Genomic DNA, 12,031 nt, shown 5'->3' with positions numbered 1-12,031 from the left:
TATAGCTAAGCATCCAGTTCTAGACTCTAGAACTCAAAATCTAGAGTTTTCGATTACAGACAATCAGAATGTGACAAGTTCCACTATTTTCATCATCCATGTTTACTCTTTCAAATTGAAATTAAATTTTTGTTTTTTCATGAATTTTTTTTTCATATTAGGTAAATATGCAACACCAGACATAATAGTCAAGCAACCTAAGGCAACATGGGTGCCATCAAGGGGGGGGGCAGGGGGGACAATTACTATGAAGTGATTATAAGGAAACCAAAGGAAAAAGAGCAGAATTGGGAAAAACAATGGAAAAATGTGTGTTGCCCCATTGTTGGCTGCCTGCCAATAGATTTTGACCTTTAATCAGGAAAATATAAGTTCTAATTTGTATCTGAGAGACCCCTTTCCAGTTTTACACAAACATTTTTTCTATGTGATTTGGTTAGAGTAAAAAACAAAACAAAAAAAATCAAATTCATCATAGTAATGAATGGTAAGTAAATAACGATCCTTGTCATTAACGAAAGTGTAAGAGCTTAACAATTGATAACATTCAATATAAGGATCATGGTAATTTTAGGATCACCATATATGGTGATCCCGTGGGCGTAGGCAGCATTAGGCAGCATATTGTCAAGGGAGGGGGCAGTCGGTAGTGTGATGGAGTTTTATCAACCGCTTTTTCCAAACCATCTGCTTTTTCAGCCATATCTAATTTAAATTTGAAGGTCTCGGGGGGGGGCAACTGCCCGCCCTGCCCTCCCTCCCTACGCCCATGGATGATCCTAAATATGTATTTCTTTTTTTGTAATTAGTGCAGTTATTAGCACACAAGAAAGTTCGTATAATTATAGAAAACACAAGGGAAACAACTTAATATGGGGCAATCTCGGTAAAAATATGCCCTCAACTTTTGATCGCATTGCAAGAGTACCCATGAGCTGATATATGAAGCCGCTATAATCAGAAATGTTTCCCCTGAACGGAATGCTTGGAATTTTTGTATTTTCCCTCTGAACAGATACGTTTTTTGTGTTTTATTGTCGTTTTTGTTTTTTCAGGAGTGATTGTATTTATCTAGTTGTCTCTTTGAAAAACACTTAATTTTTTACAATTATGAAGTGTAAAGGTGTCAAATATATTGGTTTTTGGTATTCAAAATGAAATTAAAAACATTAAAAGTTTTAAGCATAAAAGTTTAACATAAAAGTTTTAATATTGCTCCTTACTTTCAGTTGAAATAACTTTTTTTTTATTTAATTTCTGATCGTTTCTTAAATAGCACCAGGATACCTGGCTACACCTCCACGGAAAATCCCACTCCCCAAAGAAATATCCTTCGGGCAATTCAATCCTGGCAAAAATTTACCCCGGACAAATGCCCTTAACATCTCCACAGCTAAAATTGGATCGGTAAAGAGAAAGTAAGGCATAAAAAGAAATTTCGTATAGGAATTCTGGCAAATTCACCCAGCGTAAAATTTACCCTGAAAAATTCACCCCCCAGAAACTTTCCTCCCAATGAAAAATTCATCCTGTGGAAAATCCCCCTAGCAGAAAATTAGCACCCTCCCCAACTGAAAAATGTATGCATACTAGCCAATAACAAAACTATACGTAAACAATGGGCAAATTTTATAACTTAAAGACCTTTCCCCAGGTGCCTTGGGGGCCATGTTATATCCAGACATATTTATTCGGCCTTTGAACTATACTGAACAAAATGGCTATCTGAAAATTTTTATTGAATGATTCTGAGAAAAAAGGGGTGCGGGAGGAAGCCTAGTTGCCCTCCAATCTTTTTGGTCACTTAAAAAGGACACCAGAGCTTTCAATTTAAGTTCGAATGAGTCCTATTCCGACATTTTAGGACAACTGGGCCAATACGATCACTCCTGGGAAAAAAAAAGAAAACAACTAAACACGCATCCGTAATCTTTCTTCTAACTAAAATACAAAATTTCACATTTTTGCATAGAGGAGCCTGAAACCTCTTCAGTAGGGTTCTCTGATACGCTGAATCTGATGGTGTAATTTTCATTAAGATTCTTTGGGTTTTAGAGGGTATGTCCCGCTATTTTCAAAAATCAGGCAAATTATTTCAGACTCAAAGCCTTTGATGGGGAAGACTAAACTTAATTAAACTTATATATTTGGAATCAGCATAAAAAGCCAATTCTTTTTATATGTCTATTGGTATCAAAAATCTCTTTTTTTAGAGTTACATTACCACGAACTGTTGGATTCCAAAATCCAAGCAGAGATCATTGAAATATTGATCGTTCTTTCTGCAATACCAAAAGTACTGTATTCATAAAACTTCACAGTGTCATGAAATGTTATAAAACAAATAAAAAAGATTTTCAACTAAAATAAGGAGCAAATTTAAAACTTAAAACAAATATAAATTACTCTTTATATGACGGGAATTGCCCTCTTCTCAACACCTTGCTCATTAAACAAAAGTTTTTTAGTGCTTCGAATTTTTTTTCCAATTGCAAATTTTCTTTTAAGAATTTGAAAAAAGTCAAACTTCACAGTGAAAAGTAAGGACCTAAGGAGGAGACAGGCTCTTTCATACAAAGAGTAATCTGGTCAAATAGGTTTTACATCTTTTCCTTGCTCTCAGTTGAAAAGCTCTTTTTTTATTTAATTTCTGATTGTTTTCAAAATCATACCCAGGCCTAATCAAGATTAAATAAAAAAAACAAGTTTTTTTAACTGAAAGTAAGAAGTGACATTAAAACTTAAGACAAACAGAAATTATTCCGTATATGAAAGGGGCTGTCCCCTCCTCAACGCCTCGCGCTTTACGCTAAAGTTTTTTTTTATTTAAAAAAAAATGAAGTTGTGAGAAAGAGTCAAACTTTAGTGTAAAGAGCGAGTCGTTGAGGAGGAGACAGCCCCTTTCATATATGGAATAATTTCTGTTCGTTTTAAGTTTTAGTGTCGCTCCTTACTTTGAGTTAAAAAATTATCTTGTTTTTTAATTTAATTTCAGAACGTTTTTGAATTAATGCAGCTTTGATTTTGGCTCACCGTACAGAAATAATTAAAACGAACTTTTGCAAATTAATTTTTTTTTTGGCTAAATGGCTTTCTCAAAATTTTGATGTGACGTAACTTACGAATTAACTTACGTAACCAACTTCTATATTCGTATATTTTTATTACGTATATTTGAGGGTTCATCCCTCTAGTCAATACCTCACTCTTTACGCCAAAGTTCAAATTTTGTTCTAATTTCTTTAAGAATGACCTCTTAATCACAAAGGCCATTAATTAGAATAAACAGCTCTGATGAAAGTACAAAAAAAACTTTCAATTTTCATGAGAATTCCATTTTTTCTTTTGGTGAATATTGGTCCAAGTCACTTTTTACTTCCAGTTTTTTATCACAAACTATTTGATAACATTCTCTTGTGATGGAAAATTTTTTCGAACCCGTTCATTTTATTTAGTTGAATAGGACAATAAAAAATTAGAGGGTCAATTTGTCAGCTGGATTGTAAGTCTAAATTTTATTTTTCTTTCGTTATTCTATTTTTTAATGCCTAAATATATAAGGGATTTAAGTTCGAGGGGGAGAACTGTCCTGTTATGAAAGAGGCACATTTTACATGGCCGTTATAAAATCAAAACGTGCTATTTATGCAAGCAGGATGATTTTTGAGTATCTCTACTCCTTCTTTAAACTATTCTAAGGAATAGGAAATTGCATAAAGATAAGTCTACATCTGTTATAATCTACGGAAGCAATAAATATTTCTGTAACTTTGGTTAGATTTGATTTCTTTTCAAAGATTAAATTCATAGTAATTAAATATATTATTGATTAAGTAAATTGATCCCTTTGCTAGGAATCCTTGTCGTTTAAAATTTACTTTATTTTTTTTCATTTTGCATGCAATTTAATTACTCTTTTTATTTTAGAGTTTTTTACTAAAATTATTTAAAAATGAACTTGTTCCTACGAAATAAATATTCTGAAATATATTCCCTGTCACCCAACCACCATTGCTATTTTGGCGTTTGCCCCCCCCCCCTGGAAAACTTTCTGCCTGCGCCCTTGGTTCGAGTGAAGGATGGCGCAAAAACTGAAGGAACCCCTCCGAACCATTTAATGATTTACCAGCAAAACAGGGAGTTTTCCTGTTTTGTTTTCAAGTGAAAACTTTGTTTCGAAGCTTTTAATTACCTCTCTCTTGGCTATGTGGCTATGCAACGGTCGAAATACCCGGCCATGTTATTTTTTCCCCAACGACACTTGGGTACTCATACCTGGTTTCAAACAGTTCGTGATAACGACCTGTAAGTAAGGAGCGACCCGCCTCAATAGTAACCAAAACTCTAAAAAACGAAATTTTGATACCAATAGATACATCAAAAGAATCAAATTTTAATACTGATTTCAAATATATAAGTTTCATCAAGTTTAGTTCTACCCATCAAAAGTTACGTCCCTGAGAAAATTTGGCTGATTTCCGAAAAAAGGGAGAAAGACCACCTTTAAGCTATATAGCCTAAATGAAAATCACAACATCAGATTCAGCGTATCAGAGAACCCTTCTGTAGAGGTTTCAAGCTCCTATCTGTAAATATGTAGAATTTTGTATTTTTTCCAGAAGAAAGGTCAAAGATGCGTGTTTATTTGTTTTTTTTTTCCAAGAATGATTGTATCAAACCAATGATCCTAGAATATCGTGGGAGGGCTAATTCAAACGGAAATTAAAAGTTCTAGTGCCGTTTTTTTAAGTGACAAAAAATGGAGGGCAACTAGGCCCTCTCCCACGCTCATTTTTTTCCCAAAGTCACCCAATAAAAATTTTGAGATATCCATTTTGTTCAGCATGGTCGAAAATATAATAAATATGTCTCTTAGGATGACTTAATCCCCAAAAGTCCCTGGGGGGAGGGCTGAAAGTTATGAACTTTACCCAATGTTTACATATAGGCTAGTATTGGTTATTGGGAAGTATGAATACGTTTTCAAGGGGGATTTTTTTCGGGTAGTGGGGGGTCGGGGGTTATGTGGGAGGATCTTTCCATGGAGGAAGTTTTCATGGGGGAAGGGACATTGTTATGAAGGGGGCGCTGCATTTCTCAGTGATATTTAAAAAACGATCAGAAATTAAATAAACAAGTTTTTCAACTGAAAGTAAGGAGTAACATCAAAACTTAAAACGAACCGAAATTATTAAGTATAAGATTGGGTTCGACCCCTAGTCAATACCTCACTCTTTAAGCCAAAGATTTTTTAGTACTTTATTTTTAGTACTTTATTAGAGCTGTTTATTCTAATTAATGGCCTGTGTGATTAAGGGGTCATTTTTAAAGAATTGGAAGAAAATTCAAACTTTAGCGTAAAGAGCGAGGTATTAACTAGGGGGAGAACCCCCTAATATAGGTGTTAAAATATATGGATATAGAAGTTCGTTACGTAAGTTAATTCGTAAGTTACGTATATTTATTACTAATAAAAAAACGTTCGTAAATAAAATTAAACAACTTTTGAGAAAGCCATTTAACCAAATAAAAGTAAAATTAATGTGCAATTTTTTTTTAATTATTCATGTACGGTGAGCCAAAATCAAAACCTCCATTAGTTCAAAAACGTTCAAAATTAAATAAAAAAAAGACAAGTTCTTTTTAACTGAAAGTAAGGAGCAACATTAAAACTTAAAACGATCAGAAATTATTCCATATATGAAAGGGGCTGTCCCCGCCTCAATGCCTCGCTCTTTACGCTATAGTTAGACTCTTTCTCACAACTCTATTTTTTAAAACAGTAAAAAACTTTAGCGTAAAGAGTGAGGCGTTGAGGGGGGTACAGCCCCTTTCATATACGGAATAGTTTTTGTTCTTATTAAGTTTTAATGTTGCTCCTTACTTTTAGTTAAAAAAAACTTGTTGTTTTATTTAATACACGGGTAAAACCAGGTATAAGCTCCCTGTCTTTTCAGCCTTGGCATACTTATTATCACATCCATTCCTTTTTATTATTTCGGATATTGCTTGTTAAGATAGTTAGGTCACCTTTAAGGAAACAAATATTTTTCAGAAGGGAATGAAGAGTTAAATTTTGACATACTTTAGGGGAGGAGGAGGGTTCGATGCAGATGGTAATGGGAGATGTCAGTACTAAATTTTGTAGATATAATTATTCCTCACAGTGTCAAAATAGTCTTGAAAAAGATTCATGGATTTATAATTTAGTAGTCTACTCTAGACAAACAAAAAAACAACCTTAATATTAAATATACAGATTAGACAACAGAACCAGTTAATTCCGTCTCTGCTTATGTCATAAAAAGGGTCAAACTCTATTTCCCTTTTTCCTATTTCCGTATAGAATACTTTTCCAACACATTATTTCCAACTGTGTAGTTCGTTTTCCCATCCTGTGAGATGACTCCTAGGCTATTAGAATTGAAATGTTTATTTATTTCCGTGTTCAAATATCTCAAGAAAATTTCTGGTTTAAATTACAAAGCTCCGCCCTACGGCACGTCACTGTCATACTCGAAACAATTCTTGGCAGTTGAACCATATCTGTCGTTCTAAAAGTATTCTTTGAAATGAGATTCAACCGTATTGATACAAGCCAATGTATTCATAAATATTGCTTGTAGTATATAGTAATTATTTTGAAGACACAAAAGAAAAAAATATTGATTTTCACGATAATAAATTAGAAACAAAACCTGAAAATGCTAATAGATTTCACAGTTCATCGGTGTATGATCATCATAAAAGTGGAATTTCATTATTGTTGCTGAAATTTGGCCCATGCCATATAGCTACCAGACAAAATTACTGGAAGTTGATGTATATCTATCATTATTTAAAAGTTCATCAGCTATTTAATTTCTTGAAACAAGACATTAATTGGCGATCTTTCACTAGGCTGAGCAATATGAAAAATATCTAAATAGTAATTATAAATAGTGTGTAGATTACAATATTAGAATTAGCGAACTCTGTGTTGAGAAGATTTGTCCTGTGAGGTGTGTGTACATTTGACAAAACAAGATTTTTTTTTGTAATTTGTCTGTTTTAGAGTCCCCGTTTCGCTTGCTACTGTTTACAAAATTTTTTAGCAGTGAAAAAAAGCTACATTTTTTTTTTTTTTTACAAAGGTCCTCTCTTTAACAATTTTTGCGTTTTGTTTTCAATATTCCACCATTTGTTAGTGTTTCATTAACTCAAGGTTTTCTTTTTGATGTCACAAAACTCGTGGCACATTATTTCAAAACCAGCCAATCACAGGGTTCGGCGGCCAATTTTTGTTCGGTGGGGAGTTCTTTTTGGAGGGCGGGGTGGGAGGAAGCTTTAAAAACACATCAAAAATGCTTTTTTATTCAGTTTTATTACGTTTTTACAGTTCGGACAAACATTTCTGGAGGGAGGTTTAAACCTCTGAACGCTTTCCCTCAATATGGCCTTGGCCTATCAGTTTCCAAGAGTCAGTCTCAATTTGGTAAGTTAAAGCTGTGCTAGCTTGAATTCAAGCTGTTTTTTGTTTTTGATTACCTGATAAAAGCCTGTACATTGGTGAAGGCATCTAGTTCTCCCATTAAAATGCAAAAAAATAGGGTCGTAATTATAAAGTTTTCTAGGAAGATCCTTGGAGAAAATTGTGCTCTTTTCGAGCCCCCCCCCCCCCCCCGACACCCTCCTTCTCCTGTTCTGGTAGTTTGTTATTTCTATTAAGTGTACAATGTCGGATTGATTGAGGAGAGTAAACTGGGAAACCAGTAAAGCTCAAAACGTGGAATTTTTAGAGCAGATAAGAGAATTAAACATGGACGCCCATAAGGAGGTGGGGCAAGGGGGCGCTAGACCGCCTGGTTGAATGAACGTGTCATATATTTGTATTAATTTAAAAAAACTTTCCACAGAATAAGTTTTCAAAGACAAGTAAAGAACTCTATTAAGCCAAAAAATGGGTAGAAATAAAGTCAAATAATCTTCCAAGCGTAAAACTACCACAAATCCCTATCAACAATTAAATGAAACTCAAAACGAATAGAAATTATGATAAATAGCCGAGTCAAACTCAAAACGAGCAAAAATTAACATTACTAGGGCTGACAACCCCCATGTCTTCTCAAGACCAGAACATAACTTAGGCTTTACTGAAAAAAAATGACCGCGAATTGTCAGTTTAATATACCTATATTGATATTTATTCCTTAAAATAAAAAATGGGTAAAAAAAAAGTGAGTAGAAAAGTTTTTTACTCATAAAGTAAAAAATTCAAAACATTTAAACATATTTTGTTTTCAGTAAAGCGCAAATAATGTTCTGGTCTTGAGAAGGCATGGGGGTTATCAGCCCTAGTAATGTTAATTTTTGCTCGTTTCGAGTTTGACTCGGCTATTTATTCTAATTTCTGCTCGTTTTGAGTTTCATTTATTTATTGATAGTGACCTGTGGTAGTTTTACGCTTGGATGATTACTTGACTTCATTTCTGCCCATTATTTGCTTAATGGAGCCCTTTACTTTTCTTTGAAAAGCTTGTTTTGCGGAAAAAGTTTTTTTAGATGAATTTCTGTTCGTTTTTTTATTGACAAAGTCATTTTGACAAAAAAAAATAATATTTTATATCTTTTCGTTTTTTTTTTGCCTATAAGAATCCATAGTTTGGCATAATTGTGGGGTTTTGACATGCCCAATATCCCTAAAGACATAGTTCCTAGACCGTTCTACTATGCTGAACAAAATAGTTGTCTCAAAATTTTTACTAGATGTGTTTGGGAAATAAATCGGCTTGAGAGACGGGATGATTGCCCACCAATCTCTTTTAACTCTTAGAAAGGACCCTAGAGCTTTTAATTTTGAATCGAATTAGCTTCTTTAAATGTTTCAATGATATTTCTAGCTATAAGAGTGGTGCTGCCTATGATATTATATGCCTTTTGAACTAATCAAACAAAATAACTATCACGAAATGTTGACTGGAAGTGTTATGGGAAATGATGGGCGTGGGGGACGGTTGCCCTCCAATCACTTTTGACTATTAAAGAAGGCACCAGCCCTTTCAGTTACCAACCGACTAAGCCCTTTTTGAAGTTTCTACGACAACAAATGGCCATCTTAAAATTTCAATCAGATGTGTTTTGGGAAAATACGACGGGTGTGGGGGGGGGCTATTTGGCTTCTGATCACTTTGACTCTCAAAAAGAGCACTAATAACTTCTGATTACCAATCCAATGCGCCCTCTTTGAAGTTTATACGATCACCATTTCTATAAGAACCCTATATGCCCCCAGGGGTTAACTTACAACCCTTGACCTGAGGGCTATATGGGGGGGGGGGGTTATCCTCAAAGATATAATTTCGGGACCTTTCAACTACACTGAATAAAATGGCTATCTAAAAAATTATGATTGAATCTGTTTGGGGAAACGATTGGTATGTGGGGGGGGGGGCTAGAAAGCCCAGTATAAGTTCTGATTACCAATCAAATGAATCACCTCTGAGGTTAATACGACCACCCTTTCTATAAAAACTTTATATCCCCACAGGGCATAACTTACAACGCTTGCTCTGATGGTTGGGGGGGGGGGGCTGTCATTCTCAAAGTCAGAATTTCTGGACCTTTAAACTACACTGAACAAAAAGGCTATCTAAAAATTTTTATTGGATGTGTCTGGGGAAGTGATTGATGTGGGGGAGGGGGAGCTGGTTGCCCTTCATGAGCTCTTTTGAAGTTCCTATGACATTTCTTTCTTTAAAAAGTGCCCTGGCCTAAAATATATATATATATATATATATATATATATATATATATATATATATATATATATATATATATATATATATATATATATATATATATATATATATATATATATATATATATATATATATATATATATATATATATATATATATATATATATATATATATATATATATATATATATATATATATATATATATATATATATATATATATATATATATATATATATATATATATATATATATTGTGCCCACGTCACTCTTTACTTAGGCAGCGCTATAGCGCCGCCTATCATATTTTGTCTTGAGATTTCAATTATACAGCACCGGAAGTGCCGATTAGACCAGGTAAGCCTCCCCCCCCCTAAAATTCAGCCTATGGGCACCCATGGAATTAAATAAGTTGTGGGCACACATCTAGTGACCGTACAGTTTAGCATAGACAACCCGAGTATTTACAATGAGTATTTACAATGGGTTATGCAAAGTAGTGAGCGATCAACTTTGGACTTTTATCAAAAATATGTTGAACTCTTGCAAAAAAAAAATGCTGTTTTAGTTTATAAAGGATATTAGAAACTATAGTAGAGGTTCAGGTAGGCTTTTTATCGTCTAGGGGCAATATAGTGCCCTAAGAGATACTAAACATGTGCACAAGCGTATTCTTTTGCCTTCTAACTACGTTAAAGGTAAGTTGAATAAGACGAAGCTTTTATTATGTACTTTTGCAAAATATTAAAGAGCTACGCACCACAATTTTTCATTCAGTCATCCAGGTTTCAATGTGACATACTCTACAATCCATTCCATTTGCAAATCTCTACTCAACCTTATAATATTCCCGCTCTCAACACCCCTAGAAAGACTCGCACTGACTAGGAAAGTTTCCAAAGATCTGCAATCCAATAAAGTCCCATTTTTCCCCCGGAACCAAGGGCGCAGGTTCTTTAAGAGAAAATCGGCTTTTCCCTTAGAACTTTTTAATCTTGATAGGATAAATAAAAGAATTATTTGTTGACAAACGGATGTTAAGCATCTTTTTCCCTTTTTTTGCCCATAGTATCTGAATTGCTTTGCTTGAGCGTGAAAGGTTCTCATGTCACTAGACTATTTTTTCATTAATAAGTGTCTTTTCTTATAGAAAAAAGACTATTTTCATTGGGATGGTAAGGAAATCACAACTTTCTGCAATCTTGATCAACCTCTGTGATCTGAATCTGGAAATTTTTTTTTTTGGGGGGGGGGTCTTGGAGGAGGGGGACATAGCCTTGGATTATATAAGCTGATGTCCGCAAGAGTAGAGTAATATGGTCTCAACCGTTACAAAAGTTTGTGTTTTTTGTTCATTCTTAGTCTCTGTGAGAAGCAGCTTACCCCACTGTCAATAAAAAAAATAAATAAATAAAAAAACGTCATGGAAAGGCTAAGGACCCAAGCGGCCGACTGCTGAATTGAAATTAGAGTAATATTCTGTGCATTAGAGCTAAAAATAGGAAAATTTCCTTTCACTAAATTTTACTTTCCCAAAGGGAGTGGGTGGGAGAAGGTAATTCTGACTTCCTGGTTGCAGTTACACTTTTCCGTATTTCATGTGTGTGCATTAAAGTATCCCCAGAAAACAATTTTTTTTTTCGGATTCTTTGTCATTAAACTAACTTACAATGGGTTGTTGTGAGTTTAAAACTGTGATAACCGTTTAGGCAGTGCTATTGCGCTGCCTTAACGGTTAAGTAAACGGTTAACTAAACGGTTAAGTAAAGAACAATGTTGGCAATGTATTACCAATATAGCAATGTATGATTTTTTTTTTTCTAGACCAGGGCAATTGGTATCGAAGGAGTTGTCGCAGAAACTTCGAGAAAGGCTCATTCGATTGGAAATTGGAATGGCTAGTGCTCTTTTTAATTGTCGAAAGTGATTGGAAGGCAACTAACACCCCCTCCACGCCCACCAATTCCCCAAACACATCCAATCAAAAGTTTGAGATAGCAGTTTTGTTGGATGCAGTTAAGAGTTATGGAAATTATGTCTTTAACCAGAACAACCCCCCCACAGTCTTCAAGGCAAGAATTATAAGTTATACCTTGGGGCCATATAAGGTTTTTATTGAAAGCTTTTTCGTAGAAACTTAAAAAGGGCTCACTCGATTGGAAATTCAAACGGCTAGTGCCTTTTTTAGTAGTCGAAAGAGATTGGAGGGCAACTAAATCCCCTCTCGCGCCAAACTTTTCCCCAAACACATCCAATCAAAATTTTTAGGTAGCCATTTTGTCCAACATAGTTGA

General features: G+C 34.4%; 1 protein-coding gene across 2 annotated transcripts in view; it reads right to left on the bottom strand.

Moving 5' to 3' along the window:
• shakB (Innexin family member shaking B) overlaps positions 1-10,605 on the bottom strand; it is a 225,581-nt gene extending 214,976 nt beyond the window's left edge. The window contains exon 1 of one of the 2 annotated variants that reach the window (XM_089097065.1): positions 10,498-10,605. The gene's annotated coding sequence lies outside the window, so the exon portion shown is untranslated. Of the gene's footprint in view, positions 1-6,240; positions 6,317-10,497 lie in introns of those variants that run through there. The other variant, XM_089097070.1, reaches the window with a different exon arrangement.
• Between the last annotated feature and the right edge of the window lie 1,426 nt (positions 10,606-12,031).

Source organism: Artemia sp. Qi Xiang Cuo, chromosome 1, assembly GCF_049724085.1.
Source record: "Artemia sp. Qi Xiang Cuo chromosome 1, ASM4972408v1, whole genome shotgun sequence".
NCBI lineage: Eukaryota > Metazoa > Arthropoda > Branchiopoda > Anostraca > Artemiidae > Artemia > Artemia sp. Qi Xiang Cuo.
Note: the sequence above shows the minus strand (reverse complement) of the source record. Positions and strands in the feature narration are given on the sequence as shown.